Source organism: Haemorhous mexicanus, chromosome 3, assembly GCF_027477595.1.
Source record: "Haemorhous mexicanus isolate bHaeMex1 chromosome 3, bHaeMex1.pri, whole genome shotgun sequence".
Classification (NCBI taxonomy): Eukaryota; Metazoa; Chordata; class Aves; order Passeriformes; family Fringillidae; genus Haemorhous; species Haemorhous mexicanus.
Genome location: NC_082343.1, coordinates 26,089,100 through 26,106,068, shown reverse-complemented (window position 1 = coordinate 26,106,068; position 16,969 = coordinate 26,089,100). Strand labels below are relative to the sequence as shown.

The 16,969-nt window shown below is 38.7% G+C and overlaps 1 long non-coding RNA gene across 1 annotated transcript in view; it reads right to left on the bottom strand.

The window, feature by feature from the left end:
* The window catches only part of LOC132325775 (uncharacterized), a 191,158-nt gene that overhangs the window by 135,673 nt on the left and 38,516 nt on the right, over positions 1-16,969 (bottom strand). The window lies entirely within an intron of this gene.

The window sequence follows — 16,969 nt, the reverse complement described above, 5'->3', positions numbered from 1 at the left end:
CAGTTTTATGCAATAATATTTCTGTCAGTGTATGATATAGAGGGAGAAGCCAATATTGCCCCATTTTCTTACACCACTAGAGAATTAGGTGTAGAAAGTTCACCTGCCAGCAAACCACATTCTATTTATGCTTTGTCCCATCATCCCTCTAATGCCTGTCTTTTTCCCTCCTTCCCTGCCTGTCAGGCAGCACAGAAATGTATGCCTGTGTCAAAATCATTCATGCCAACCTTGTCAAAATACTGAATTTTTTCCCCCATTTCCCTGAAAATGTCAAAATATGGGACAGTTCTATGGTTCTTTTACTGAATGAAAAGTAACAACGTTCTCCATTTGCTGCAGCAACTAATATTTAGATCAGGAAGAAAGATTCCTGCCTAAAATTTACATGCAAACCTGTACAGGCCAGAACAGGATGTTTTAGGACATGATTTTGTTTGTTCTTCACTTTTAATAGTAAGCCGCAATGTACTCATTAAAAATTGGCAAGAACACAGACAGATAAATTAAAAAATAAAAAATGTATTTGTGTAGTGGCCAAAAAAAAAAAAAAAAAAAAAAAAGGTAGATGCAGAGGAAAACTCAGGCCTATTTTACATTGCAAAAACTAGAAATCTGTGTAGAAACCAGGGCGGAAAGCTACAACATTACAAGAAAAGTAAAATTAAATTTTAGAATAGAAAAAGCAAACCCAATTGCAGTCAGAAAGCATAATTATATTATGCTTTCTCGTAGAAAAAATTTATTTATTTCTCGTAGAAAAAAAATATACATTGTCAAAATTGTACATGGCTGTAATTTGATTTGAGTTTTGTTCATTAATTACAGAGTTGAAGCTTCATTTCACCAAAATCAGGGGTGTACATCTGTTGGCTAATATCTTTTTCAAAATGGTGGCCATAGAACTAAAAATATAGCTGAGACTGAAAAGGAGGGAAGTTCTGTCTACGTTTGCATGGAAGTTGCTGTAGCAATCCTGTTCTAAGCAAACAAAGGTATCCAAAGGTTGTAGCAAAGACTCTTTTCCTGTCTCTGATGCAGTGGGAAAAATGGAAAAGCTTTTGGTATCAGTTCATTCTTCCCATCTGTGAGTCACAAAAGTTTGTCTTTCTATCCCCTGGTGTTGGGCTAATGTGCTTACAAGTCTAACTGCTTTCTTCTTGTGCAACAGAAAAATAAAATATGCTGTGTTTACCCACAAACCCCAACTTCCATTTTTTTTCCCATTTTCCTTGTGTATGGAACATCCTTGAGAGCACTTCAAACAATACTGTGAACTTATTTCACCTTCACAGAGGTATTTTACCTTTCAACTCCTTCTCTGAATGTGCCCAGGACCTTGTTTAATTAATTTCACCACAGGCTCTATGATTCATAGAAGTAAAATTGTTTTCATACTAATGTTTCCTTGTTCACTGTTGCTCTCTTCCTGCTTCCTTTGTCTCTGACCCCAGACAGTCTCATTTGGCAATCCCAAATCAGAATAGATTTGTTTTTCAAAAGCTATGGGCAGAGGTAATGACACTCAGAATCCCATGAAGTGGGTGTTTCAGAAATTGAATAAACAGCACCTGATTTCCACTGACCAAAGACAGGATCATTAAGATGAAAAAAGAAAAAAATCCTCACAAACCTCTACAAACAAAGCTCTTTAGATACGTTTAGAACAGTGGGAACCAGACAAGAATGTGATAATATATTTCCCAACCAGGGGAAACTGAGCTGGAAATAATTCCAGTCAGGAAAGCATACTCAACTTTGAACTTTTCTTTCAAAGGTGAGAGCTTTCATGCAGTGAGTTCATGTGAATGGGTGTGAATTCGTGGGAAATAGCTTCTGAACTGGTAGCCACATTAAATTTAAAATCACTCTGCCTCTGTCTGAGGTGTAAATGTGATCCAAAAAAGTGGAAGTGTTCTGATGGACCAATCTTCTTATCTCTCCTAAGACCTCATATTACTTTCTCTGTGCTATGTGAAATTCTGTAAAATCTCTTTTTGCAAAGCAATAGTTGGAAACACTAATAAAAGTCAAATTAGAAGTATCCTCTGATCATTTTCTATCATGGCTACATGAGAATGTCAAATGTTTTCACTTTCTAAGAACTCCTGATGGCTTAAACTCTTCAGTTCCCAAGTATTTTTCAGTTAACTTCTGAGTCAGCTCAAGTTTAGTTTAGAGAAGACAGCATTGCATTATCAAGGAGAAAAATGAGTGTGTAAACTGAGTATCAAGAAAATAAAGAGTCTATCAAAACCCAGTTTTTGCTACTTTATTGTGGATGATGTCTATTCACACATAGACATCATCCACAATAAAGTAGCAAAAACATGAATGCATCTCAGATTGAAAATTAAACCCCAGGTATCTTCATGCTTGATGACATTTTGCTTCCTGTGTTTATCTAGAATAGTACAAGTGTCTCCAGTGTCTATTAGCCTCATTCAGCAAACAGCACAAATTTCTAGAACATTGACTAAGACGTGAGACCCAGATGTTCAAACTGAAATCCAAAATACTTCTTAGAAGTTTTTCCATACTCCAGAAGGTGTTTAAACTTACAGCTCTCCTCTTGATTTGACCTGAAAGTTTCCTGGCTGTTTGCTTTGTACATGCTAAGAATTGCCACAGTCTAAATAGCTCAAAGCCTATTTCTCACATCCCTCCCAAGATAGGATCTAGAAATTTGGCAAAGGAATGTTTAGGCCCCCTAAGGCATTCCAAACATTAATCATTATGGAATAATACCCAGAGCAAACTGACAAGATGAGGTTCCTTGGAAAATGCAGACTTGCTCACTGTCTTTTAAAAGGCTGGGTGGGAATCTGCAGCTTTCACACAGCAGCTTAAGGCTTGCAGGACTCGGCAGGTGAGGGTGCTGGATCCAACAGGCTCCTAAGCACCCAGACATTCAGAAGCCTCATTTCCCAGGAGACTGCTCTAACCTCCTACCTTTACTCCTGAACAGCTGATGCCAAGCTGTTCTAGAGAAAGGAATCCACCACCAAATGGGCCGGCCAGAGTAACCAAGGGACAGCACTGTCCTTTGTTCCACCTTCCTGGTTCATCTGGGAGTCAATTTATCAATTCACATCAAAGAGGCAGAATTTACCCTCCAAGGAGACAGCTACTAAACCATTCAAGACCCTTCCTTCTCCTCCAGCTCTGTCTCAGAAGGAAGAAGAATGAGTGCTCTTTCCCCCAGCGGAAAGGTGTGAAGACCTCTGCTGAGGCTCAACATGGCTGTTCTGCAAACTGTGCTGCATTCAGAGATACTTAAGCCAGCTTTAAATAAACTCAAGAGCTTCAAGGGGTTATTTACTGTGACATAAACTCCTAAAGCAACATATTTACCTGGGTAAAACTTTGTCTGAGGTAGACCCACTGTACCACAGAGTCTAAACTCTGTATGGGTGTGGCTCTTCTGTTATACTATTGCTCCAAATCTTTATTGCTTTTTGTTGGTTGGTTTAATTATTTTCTGGATTGGTGGTTTATTGGGGTATTTTTTACTAGCAGTATTGCACTCCGTAATTAGCCACCACCTTGTTTGGTTTCAGCTTTGAGGCCCTGCCCTGTGTGAGGAACCTCAGTGGATAAATAAGAATTCACTATTTCCACTCTAGACAGCAGATAGCATGCCTGTTTGAGGCACCAAGGTCATCTATTAAGCCCAACCTTCGAGTTTTGCCATTGCTAAAAATCAGAGACCACCCTAGATAAGGGATTGATTAGAGCTAAAACCTCACCAGCAAAAACCATTGACCAAATTCACAATTAAGTGCATGGTGGGACCTATTTAGGAGGCAGTGAATCCACACAGATGCCACCAAGAACAGAGTATGAAGGCAGGAGAGCTCTATGGATATTATTAAAGGCACAAACAGCCTCCTGGATCCTTATTGCTGATGTACAAAATGGAAAATGTTACCGTCTTTCATTCTTCAAGGTGAAATTTCAGAATCAATAACTTGAAAACAAGCAAAAAACCCATCTCAGCTTTGTGCTTACAGAATAAGTATGGCTTAGCAGAAACCTGTGAGACACAGCATGCATGGAACATTTTAAAAGCCATTTTGGCAAGTTGCAAATATAAAAATATTTTAAAAATACACCTCTGGCTTATCTAGATATACACACTATAATGAGATACAAGGAAAGAGAAGTTTTCCTGACCCAGCATGAGAGCTCAGGTAAATTAAAATGATGTCAGCACTAATTCTTCCCTAAGGACCGTATTTGCAAATGTTATACATAAATTAAATATAAGACATTTGTACTTAAAACTTGATTATATATTTCATTTTCAATTCAAAGTAAGCATTTTTAATGAACTTACAGGGGAAAAAGTAAAAGGAAACAAAACCCACCCCAAAACCAAATAGGAGAATATTTTCATTAGGGTATATAAGAAATGACTGGTGCAGCTTCATAATGCAGTGCTTTATTTAATTCTGTTGATTTGTTACAGCAAAACATACTGATTCCTGGGTGCAGATGAACTCTATCTCCTTTAGCCACCAGGAAAGACAACTGAAATGCTTAAGAAAAGCAATTTTTAGAACAATACACGCAATTTCCTGCATTTCCTTCCAGGAAAAACATATGTAGTAGAAATTACTAGATTTAAATCTATAACCAGCATGATGGGTTCAGCTCAAAAGACTTGAAAACATTTTGTTTTAGCTGTGTTTCTGAGGCTTACTTTCAGTATGGGTTTTCCCTGAAAAAAGAAATGCTCCTCCAGCCACCGCATTTCACAAAATTCAGTGTAATAGATTTCTGCTGCATTCTGTTAAGATCAACTCTCAAACCTTAGCATTTCTTCTCTCAAGTAACAAGTGATAGGAAAAAAGGAATTGGCCTCAAGGGGCACCAGGGCAGGTTTAGGTTGGACTTTAGAAAAAACTTCTTCCCCAAAGGGTTGTCAAGCACTGGAACAGGCTGCCCAGGGAAGTGGTGGGGTCACCATTCCTGGAGTGATTTAAAAGACAGGGAGATGTGGCACTTAGGGACATGGTTTACTGGTGGTGTTGACAGTGCTGGGTTAATGGTTGGGCTTGCTGATCTTAGAGATCTTTTCCAACAAAAATGATGCTGTTCTCAGCACCAAACAAACTGCCAGCAGCCCCAGAATCTCCAAAGCTGTGCTCTTACACTTGTGGAGCTCACTACAGTCAAAGGCAGAGCTTGCCCAGCTATATCATGCAGAACAAGCAAGTCTGATGGAACTTTTTTTGGAAATAGTGAGAGCCTGTCCCTTCTGAGGGACAGCAGACCTGCCTCACTTGTTTGTCTGTCTGCTATAGAGGGTGCTCTGCCACGAGAGCCTGACCCCAGCCAAAATGAAGGGGTTGTTTACAATCTCTGCACACCAGTGGCAGGGCAAGAGAGCTTCCTGGAAGGTCTTGGCTTTGCTCAGGTGGGGAATGCTCCAGGAGGACAGGGAGCTCAGGAGACCTCATTGCTCATATTTGATGCAAAAAATTTTGTGAAGTTGAGAGGCCAGGAAGCAAGGCTGCTCTGCATGGTTCTTCTTCCAAGACCAGAAATCTGGGGGAGAGATTTGTTTACAGACCTTTTCAGTATTTCTCTCTCCCAAGGTCAAAAATTATTTTCTATAAAAAATTGTCTCAGTCTGGATAAGTTTTGCTCTAACAAAAATTAATTCCAGAGTCTGAAAGGCTTTAAATATCTTTTAGCTCATCTGTTTTAAGGAAGAGGAGAGTAGTTTTGCATAAAATTCAACTTGTCTTCCAATCCATTAAGAGATTTGGAAACTGCTGGAGATCTTTAACATTTGAAAATTATCCATGATTTCATAAACCCAGTTTTGGAGCTGATTGTTCAGAAGATAGTATAACTTCAGTGAGGCAAGAAAATCTTCTCATAAATCAACAATCAATGAAGCCAAATTCTTCATTTTTCCTTCTATTTTCAATTTTTAAATATTCATGTTTCTGACTGGTTACTATAATACAGAAACACACACATACATATATTTAAATATGCCATCAAAGGTGGCCTATCCCTAAAAATTAAATGACTCCATAAAGTATCTGAAGTCCTACTCTAGTAATTTAATAAAATCCCTTGGGAAAATATAAAATTAAGATCTGACTTCTTCCTTTATTATTTATCTCCTGCCTTGTCTTTTCTGAGCTACACTCAAGACAGACAATGAAGAATCAGGAAAGTGTAAAGTGATAGAAGCATCTAGATAAGGTCATATCAGACAACTAATAACAAATCAAAATAAAATGAAGTTATCCATTTTTTTTGAAGCACCATTAGTAAAAGCAGCATACAAAAGAATAATATATTTTTAAAAATTTACTGAATTAAAGATTGGAAATTAATCAGTAGGGTTTCAAGTTCCATCTAAAGTGCCAGGTTCTTTGCAACAAGTTGGGCAACACTGTCATTTATAGAGAGTGTCTCATCTTGATTCTCAGATCTTGATCCCTGAAGCAACAAAACTGGAGAGTAAAGAGAGAAAACCCTAAACACATAAACTGAGAAAAATTATTTGCTACAATATCTTTCTCTCCTTTTCTCCAAGATTAAATTGTCCCTCTGGGCCTGTTGTATCTGAACAGATAAAACCTTTGGCAATGCACTTAAATGTAACTTCAATGCAGTTGTGTTCCTAAACCTTCAGCTTACAAAGAGCTCAAGGTAACTTTAAAAGTTCATGTGGAATTTCCTGGGCATCGGTTTCTGCCCACTGCTTCATGTCCTATTGCTCAACACCACTGACAGAGCCTGATCCATCTTCTGACACCTCCCTTCAGATACTGACAGACATTGGTGAGGTTCCCTCTCATTCATCTCTTCCTGAGGCTGAAGAGGCCCAGATCCTTCAGCCTCTCCTCATCAGAGATCCTCCAGTCCCCTAATCATCTCTGTTTCCCTCCACTGGACCTGCTCCAGGAGCTGCATGCCTCTCTTTTACTGAGGATCCCAGAACTGGGCACAGCTCTCCTGATCTGCCTCACCAGGGCTTCATAGAGGGGCAGGATCACCTCCCTTAACCTGTTGGCAATGCTCTCCCTAATGAACCCCCAGATACCTTTGGTCTCCTTCACCTTAAGGGCACTGCTGGCTCATGGACAGCTTGCTGTACACCAGGACCCCCAGGTCCTTCTCCACAGAGCTGAGCCCCCAGCCTGTGCTAGTCCATGGCTTTATTCTTCCTCATGTGCAGGACCCTGCACTTCCCTTGGCTGAATTTCAGTGTTCCTCCAGCCTGTCAAGGTCCTTCTGAAGGGCTGCAGAGCCCTCTGGGGAATCATCCACTGCTCCCAGCTTTGTGCTGTCAGTGAACTTGTGAGGAGGCACCTGCCCCTTCACCTAAGTCATTGATAAAGAAGTTAAACAATACTGGGCCCAGTACTGACCCTTGGGACACCACAAGGGACAGGACTCCAGTTAGACCCTGTCAGACTGCTCATGACCCTCTCTGAACTCACCTCACTACCCACTCATCTAATCCACACTTCCTGAATTTACCTACGAGGATGCTGAGGGTCAAAAGCCTTGCTGAAGCTGCAGTAGACAATATCCACTGCTCTCACCTCACTCAGCCAACCTGCTCTTTTTGCCCTAGCCTTGAGCAGAGGGGTTAGGGATCAGGCATCTCCAGAGGTCATTTCCAGCCTCAGGTACACTCTGTGATTCTGTTGAAAAACAGCAGCAACAGTACTGATCTGAAATAAGAAGATACATAATTTAAATTTTGAATAAACACCACCATAGCCCCTGCCGCAAAGCTAGAAATGCTTGGGATGATCAGAGAAAGAACAAAATGAATCTCATCTGGACTTTCCCTTTGCAAATTACTGTGGAATTTACTATGTTCCCTTTCAGATACATAGCTGCTCTGTGAAAAGAGGACTAGGTTTAGCATTCATTTCTTGAAACTGTCACTATTTCAACACTGCCGCTGTGCTCTCAACTAATGAGCCACACAGCAAGTCAACAGACTGTTTACTTTTGCATTAATATTTAACTTCTGTGAATTAATTGGAAGATTTCTTGATAAATTTTTGGAGTGGCTCATATGTACACAAGCTACAGCTAGCTGCCAGTGTAACTAAGTTAAATGATTGCCCTTAGCAACTTCTGAGCAAACACAGCACAGTCTTCCTCAGTTCAGTCTGATTAATAGGCAAAGACCTGGCTTCTTTTCCATGAAAGCATAATATGAAGCCCTACATTTTCCTCTTCAAACCTGAAAGGTTTTTTCTTTTCATATCACAACATCCTTAGTTCAAGTTCAGTAAATTTTTATGTGTTGCTGCTTTTCTCTTTATCTATTCCTCTTACAGTCTGAGCCAAGATTTACTCTCAAGTAGATTGCCCCCATTTATTGAAGAGTAGCAAACAGGAAGGACTGGATGTACAGAGAAGGCTCTGTAGATGTTTTTGGTAGAGACTTATTTTATCGTTGTCCAGAACACTTCTATTGGCAACCAAAAGAACAAAATATGTCAGCCTTCAAACCCTACTGGTGGCATTTCACTCACAGGGGTCTGAGATCCAACTCTGTGCCCCACATTTGCACTGAAGCCAATGCACACAGCCTGTGTGCACACAGCAGAAAAGGTTAACAGCATCAAGCTATCTGACAGTCTGTGAGGAAATGTAGAATTCATTTCTGTATCGTGGGTTCTACTGATGTACCTGAAGGCTGTGTCTGCAGCTGCCCTACAGTATCTAGGGGTTCTCCCTGGATATGGAGACAAGATAAATCTGAAGCACAGGCTTTCCTGCCTTCTATGGATGAAACAGGGAGATCTTCAACTCTCCTTCAGCTCAGTTCCAGGAAAGGCTACAGAGAATGAATCCAAAGCATTTCAGGTTTGATACTGGATATGTGAACATTCAGACCTTTGGAGTGATGAAGATCACAGAGCTATTTTAGACCTGACACTATCTAAAGCTGTTTCACTGCAGCCTCCTGATTGCACTTCCAGATGAAGAACTGAGCCAGCAAAGATGTAATTAATTGTAATTAGGATGTAATTTCTGTGAAATAATACAAATGTGAGTATTTCGTCATTCACATAGAATCACATTCACAAAGGCAGGGAAAACAATCCAGAGAGAGAAATTATCAAATAGTCTTAGAAATCTTTATCCACCTTATGGAATATTCTTACTTCTGACCAATATTTAACAATGACAGAAAATTGAATCTACAATTCAAGAAAAGGAGTTAAGGGGTGAATGATTGAAAAAAGGGTTCATTTGTTTTAAGAAATGGTACCTCAGCTAATAATTTTAACAAAAACTTTGTTGTTTATGACTACCATCTCCTCCTTTGTAGAAATGTGAATGAATTTTGTGTTTGCTTTTAAGAGCTGTTGGCTCCATGACAATACCTATAATGCTCATGATGATAGACATTGTATGTGAAAAGAAATGTTCCAAACCTCAAATCTAATTAGGTTTTTTTTTATGTCATTACTAAAACAAGGAAAATTCCTTCTTGATTGAGTGCTGAACTAACAGAATAAATCTGTCTTAAGAAAGTAAACTTACTATGGGTTTAAAGAATGTATTCCTTTTTTTTTAACTCCAACATATGTACATCTTAAGAGTTTTAAGAGGGACATGGCATAAAAGCATGGTAAGACTTCAGCTGTCAGTCCAAAGGAAATCCATAAAAATAATAAATTGTTAATATCACAAAAACCACACCTGATTTTGAAGACAAAACAGAAAGAAAATACCAAATAAATTTCTTGGGAATTGTGAAATTCAATTCTTATACCACAGACAGCTTCCCTTCAGTTCAGATGTTCTAGGATGAACCCACTCTAATCCCCTTCCATAACTGCAATGAGACCTTGTGATCCACATAGCTGAACTACTTTTTCCTTAGTCAAATATCTTTTTTTTTTTTTTAAGATAGAGTATATTCATTATTTGAGAAAAAATAGGAAAAAACCCCATCATTCTGAAAAAAATGTGCCATTATGCATCAGTATACTGCAAAATGCTTCCTTGATACTGTGAACTACCAGTGGCAAAATCCTTTTCCAAATCTTCAGAACTGCAATGCAACAGAGAGTCTTGTGATAAAGGGTAAAACAGTTGTTCTTAACTTTCATATGATCCTTAGCAACTTTAGCACTGAGCATGGAATCTGTAGGATTACAGGTGCTCTTCCAACTGGAAAATAGAAATAGGATGTACCTGAGCAGTACCACACCAGAGAAAATAATATTTTTGTAATCAACAAGAGAATGGGTGCTGATGTTTTTCTGTCTCTGGGGAGAAGGGACTGAAAAGAAATCATGCTCTGCCCTACCCTTCTCGATGTTTTACATTTTTTCAGTGCCCCATTACAAAAAGTAATGTTGCATGAACAAAGGCAGCCCTGGAAAATGAGCAGGAACTGTCCCTGGCACGGCTGTTACTGAACCATGGCAAGGACCAGTTTAATCTTTGATGGAAAACAGTTCAGCCCTTTCTGCTACACTGACCCACAGGGTAGCATTACTTGGAAGAATTCATTCCTGTGTGTTTGTGCCATTCTAACTGGGTAACACTGGAAATTCACTGACATTCTGGAATGACAAGAATGGGGAGATCTTATGTTGGAAGAAAACAAAACGCCCCCAAAAAACAAACAAGCAAGCAAACAAAAATTAATGGCTCAATATTCAAAGTCTGAAACCGTACAAGACACACTTCCATTACTTTTAGGACACTTTCCCTTGCAACACACAAAAAACATCTCTGTTTAAAAGTATTATTTTGGGAAATTCAAATTTTCTGACTCTGCTACTAGCTCTACCTCCATACAGTGACTCCTGCCTTGACATCCTTAATTGTCCATATCCTTCTCCAGTAGTATCAACTTCCTTATGGGAACATTTATGTTTCCCTCTCATCCCCTGCGTGATGTATGCCCTTGATCTCTTCTCAGTGGTAACCAGTGGCAGGACCCAAGGGAATGGCCTGAAGCTTAGGGAGGTTAGGAAAGTTTAGGTTGGTCATCAGGAAAAGGTTCTTCGCCCAGAGGGGGTTTGGGCACCAGAACAGGCTCCCCAGGGAAATGGTCATGGCACCAAGCCTGGCAGAGCTCAAGATCATTTAGACAATTCTCTCAGGGACTTGGCATGATTCTTGGGGTGTCCAGGAGTTCAGCTGGATGGTCCTTGTAGTGTCACTTCCAACTCAACTCATGCTGTGATTCAGCTTCAGCTCCTATTCTTTGGACACATCAGCTGTCCCTTATTTAACTCAGATTGTGAGAAAACTGTCACTGAACTTTGAATGTGAAAAACATGTTTTTCACTAAATATGAAATAAATTTATCTGCTTTATTTCCTGTAGGAAATATATTTAACTATGTGATTCAAAGAGTGCAAAAAATATCCATCAGTAAGACACCAGCAACCAAACAAGTACAACAAAGTTATTTGTCTTAATACAGCCCCCTTCTGTTCTTTGTATGTTTCTTTTTTTCATTTCAATCCTGTCATATCCCAGTTCCTAAGCTGTCAGCTATATTCAGCTGCAGAGTATGTGATAGATTTGTTTGCAAACAGGAGCTGGTTAATGTTTCCAGAATCTGCATATTTCAGTCATTATAAATTCTATTTGCCTGTTTCTTTTCAGAAAACTACAAAGACATGGCAAACAGCCACACCATGAGTAAATTGTTAACTGCATATTGTTAACGGGATCAAAGGAATGCATCACAAAAAGGTTTGCAAAAAATACACACTCTTGTTTGTACACCTAAGTAAATCCTTTTCTAGTGGTTTAAATACCAATGGTCACCTCAGCAAATATTTACAGGTAACTAAATTTGTCATAGATGTACACATACTTCCAGTTAAATCACTTCTTGATATAAAACAAAACATCAATGTCACATATCCACAGTCATTTTTCATCATCTAATTACTTACTTGCAGTACAGTTTGGTGTGGAAACTAATCTTTCTAGGGCTATGAATAGTATGTGTGCTCTATTGCATGTTTTATTATATATTTTTTTTTTTATTGGCTAATACTGTCACCTTAGTTGCTTCTTTTCCACCATATTAAATACAATTTTCATGATAGGACACAAATAAATAAGTGTGAAAATAGGCATATGTACAGGAAGATTTAGAAGTCATTAGTATGTTACTATTCTCCTAATACAAGTGTAACAAACCAGAGATGGACTTTCTCCTCCTAGATTTCACCAGGTAATTTATGTAGGTTCTTCTAGTCCATTCCTCCCTTGATCAGAACGCTAAAAATTCCTCTGAATGTACTGCAAATTAAATGCCCCACAGAATGTTTTTTCTGATCATCCTCCTTGCACCACCAACGCCTGCACCCAGCCTTTGCTGACAGCCATTCTTTAGCTTTGGTGTTGAAGCCATGAAGCCCATTATGAATACAGACAAAGAGAGACTCAGTTTAGTTTGCTTCCAAAGCTTATAAAAACTTTAGGACATTGAACCCAGCCTGTTCAGGTATATAAGACATCTTCCCAAGAACTCAACCATCTCTGAAGAGTGAGAAATCCATGACATTCCCCACCATGCAGTTGGAGACAGCCAGGTACACTCAGATTCACACCTCCATTAGCTTTCCAGCAAAACAACAAAGAAAGAAGTACAAGAGCAACACGTTGCTTTTAATCATACCTGACTGGTTTTATGGATAAAATCCATAAAGATAACACAATATCACTATATCAATAAAAAAATAACACTATATGCCTTAAAAATATTGTTGTATAAACACATTTATATGTCAACAATAAATGTTACTTTGTCCATGGAGAAAAAGGAGTCCAAATTCCACAAAGCCAATCTAAGAAATTCCATTATATTTATTATTTGAATATGTGTTCTCAAGGGCACACTCTGCCTCATACACACAGTTCCACTGCAGTGATACAGCTAGAGCACTCTCTGCCTTTAAGGGGGCAAAGGGTAGAAAATCAAATTTAGGTCCAAGAGAGACAAGGAAAGTTCTATCCCTGCTCCTGTGATGCTGCCGTGCTTACCTACCTGGGGTGGAGATTTTGCTCATCTATGTTTAGTTTACATGGGACATGAGCTGTCACTTTTAGTGAGCAAGGCCCCATTTGTTAAAAAAAAAAAAAAAATCTATTTCCAGTTGGTTAGGGAACATTCTGCACACATTATGTGTACTTTGGAAAGAGAACCAAATATAATGATGAGTATTGAAAATAGTAAGCAAACTTCCTGAAGGGAGGCTTTTGGTTTAAATGGATGAAAACAAGTTTATTATTATTATTTTTTTAATGTATTGCAAATATTGTAAAAAATGTAAAAACAAATTGTAACCTAGCACGTAGATTGCCCATCCAAAACATTTGCTGGTGGTTATGGGATCATAATCCTTACATGTTTTTGAGGGGTAGAGAAGAGTTAGCAAATATGAGCTACATTTTGTGTCTGTTTTTTTCTCCTTGCTAACCACGAGGCTGAGACAAATACTACAAATTAATCTGCAGGAAGAAGGACAGCAGCAAATTTAGTTCATTCTTGGTGCTGTTAATGTCTATTCACATAGATCTAGCAAAAAATGCATTCGGCCAACACTTCAGATAACTGGAAACAAAAGAGTTTTTCCTTGGATGTGTGAACTTTACAGAGTTCAGACTAAGCAGCAGGCCTCTGCAGGGTTTGTCCTGTGAAGAACAACACGTGTCTAACCTTCCACGTCCCCTCTGAGTTGTCTGTGACCCGCTGGCAGCGCAGGCTGAGCGGGCACATGCTGCCTCCACTCATTTTAGAGCAACAGGGATTCATGCTCCAAACCCGCTGAGTTGGAAAGGAGAAAAGCCAGCAGTGGGAGATTGACTAAAAACCAACCAAAGATGATATGATATCAGTACCAGTACTGATACTGGTACTCCAGTACCAGTGAGGAAACTGGTACTGGTGATTTAGCAAGTTACTTCCTCCTACTGTGAAGGAACATTTTAGCATCAAGTCATTCTACTCATTAGCAGCTATGAATTTTCTTTCAAGAAGACCATGTAACTATCAAAGCCTTGGGTAACTGACAGTTTTTTGGGATTGCTGTTCTACTTTCCTATTTATATTTATTTTGTAATTTCAATTAGACTGTTTTTTTAACTTGTACATATTATTGTACATATTACTGCCGTCCTCTCCTGTGAGCTGACGTAAGGCACAACAGGAGCAGTCTCATATGCATGGCATATGAAATCATTGCTATTGGGACAACTTGGATTGACAACTCCAATGGGGTGAAAGAAAAGACATTTCAGAGATCTCTGGATCTGTGCCAGAGCCTGCAAGTTTAACTGCCTGAGATGTAAAGTATATGGTATCTTTTGGAATGGAAGATATTTCGTCAATTCACATTACTGTAAAGTATTAATTTTCCTGCTTTGGTGACATCACCACACACACGAGGTTTCTTAAGCAGTCCAGCTCCTCCCGTATGCTCCAGGAGTGTTTGAAATGCCTACACTGCTCAAGGAATACTGAAGAAGTGAATGGGATTCTTCCTCCAAAGATTTTACAAATGGTTTACCTGCCTAGCTGATGAAAGAATGTCACATGAGTGACTGCAGCCCCTCATGCCTGAAACAAGTCATGCCTGAGCTACAGAAAATACATTCTTTTCTTCTTTAGGGCATGGAGTATTTGGACAAACACTTGAAAAATCCTCAGATAAGAAAACTCTGCCTTAGCATTACCCTGTATATCAACTCAGAACAGGTCTGAAACGACAGCCAGAGAGCAATATAATTCATTCAGTTGAAGCCAATATCCTTGATCCATCACATTTGGGATCAAAGCCAGCACAGAAGACAGGACATAATTTAGAGAGATTGGTTGAAGATCTACTTTCAGTGAGCAGATATCAATTCTCATCTTCCTGATCTCTTGGCATAATCCAACATCATCTGTCCCAAGGTATGGCAGAGATCCAAACACAATGTGCTGAAATGATTTACATCATTCCATCCAAACAACAGTAACAGGAAACTCCATCCATCCCCATGCTCTTCATTTATACTGTCAAAAAGACTTGCTCTCCAGATATTTCTGACATGGATGTGAAGTAAGAAAACACAGATGTGGTGTGACAGGGGCATGAAGATGCCAGCTACCTCTGCTTGTGTTGGCAGCGATCAGTTTCTGAGTACACAGCATAGGACTGCTGCAAAATGTCTTTTGTTACCAAACGCTTGTACAGCCACGCCTATTGTTTATATATTTATCATCCTCACATGAGAGAAAACCCTTGCAACTTCTTAGTTACATGAAGTATTGGTACCTCCTGTCTCCACCTCAACAAGACTTAATGCTATTTAAAGTGTCTCTCACTACAGCATTTCATCAGCGTGGGCTCCAACAAATCCATCACAACTGTTCACACCCTACACTGGAAATCCTCCCTGAAATCAAGTGAAGGCCTTTAAAGTCGAGTGCAAAACCCTTGTGGTCTGTGACAAAGATGATGGCAAAGACCACCTACAGAAGGGGAACAGATGCTGACAGCAAATATTAATGAATTTTCTATCATTGTATTTCTAACGCAAAGGTACAGCTTGTTTGTGCTGAAAAATGAAGTTTTTTGGAGGCCAACCTGAAGAATGAGTTCCACCAGGAGCTATGATTCAGCACAAGCATTTCCACCTCTCTCTCCAAATGTGTGACATCTTCCTTCCCCTGTCCTTCTCAAACTTACAGCTTATCCATTTTTAAAACAGATTTATTGCTTTTAAAAAAAAAACATCTTCCAAAACCAAACACTGCACTGTCCAGTTAATTTTCAGCTCAGAGAAAACATGAGAGAAAGGCCAAAATACACGTCATAGACACAACATTTAACACCTGTCCAGAGAGCAGGGAAAATTACATAGAAATAAAGGCAGCATTAAAATATTTTGTAAAATAAATATGTTAAAATCTTCCTTCTGTTGTAACATAGGCAAAGCAATTTTATTATATAAAGTTATGCTACCTCCTCAGTGACAGGCATTGCTGTATCCTTCTTGCCTTCAACTTATTGATATATATTTTACTCACTACCTAAGGGATAATTCTGGAAGACAGCAATTATTTAAAGAATATTACACTCGCTTTGTGGCTAAAGTTTATTTTTATTTATTAATTTATTGAAACTGAGCCGTGGCTTTTGCATCTGCCTTACAACCTTCCAAAACATGTTTTTCACAGAAATAAAATCATTATTTTGTGTCTTCAAATTGATTTTATATTTCAACAAGTCCATTTATTTGTTTTTGAATGTTTCAACATGAAGATCATAAATCAGAAAACTATTTTCCTCCTAAGAAAATGTCCCTCCTCATAAATACCAGCTAGAAAATAACACCAAATGTCTCAGTTTTTTGTCATAACAGCCCTGTGGAATTATCTGATTTTTTTTTATTTTAATAATATAAAGAACCAAAAATACTTTTAAAGAATAAAACACACAATGGCACATCATGACATAGAATGGCCAATTAGACCGCAAGGGACATTTCTGAAAGAATCATTTCTATAGCCTAAATTTTCATCGTATGTAAGTACACAAATGGATTACAAAAACCTATAAAAACAAGACTAGGAATAATACTGGAGAGAAAATAATTTGTCACTTTGCAATATTACTAATTTTACAAAAGCATGTCCTCTCAGGACCCTTTTTTCCTGCATGTCCAAGCAGAAGGAGGTGACTGATAAGTTCTTGTGGAAGAGATGCCATTACTGTAATGGATAACTAGACCTTGACATTTGAATTCTATACTGTCTTATGGTTTGAACTTCTTTCTAGTTTATTATATATTTATATACACAAATATGTATTTGTGTACATACATGTATAATAAACCAGCACAGGTTGCTGCTTAGGACCAGCTGCATACCTGGTGGAGTTGGGTTTTTTGTTTTGTTGTTGGAGTTTTTTTCCTGTAATTCAACAGCATGTCAGAATTT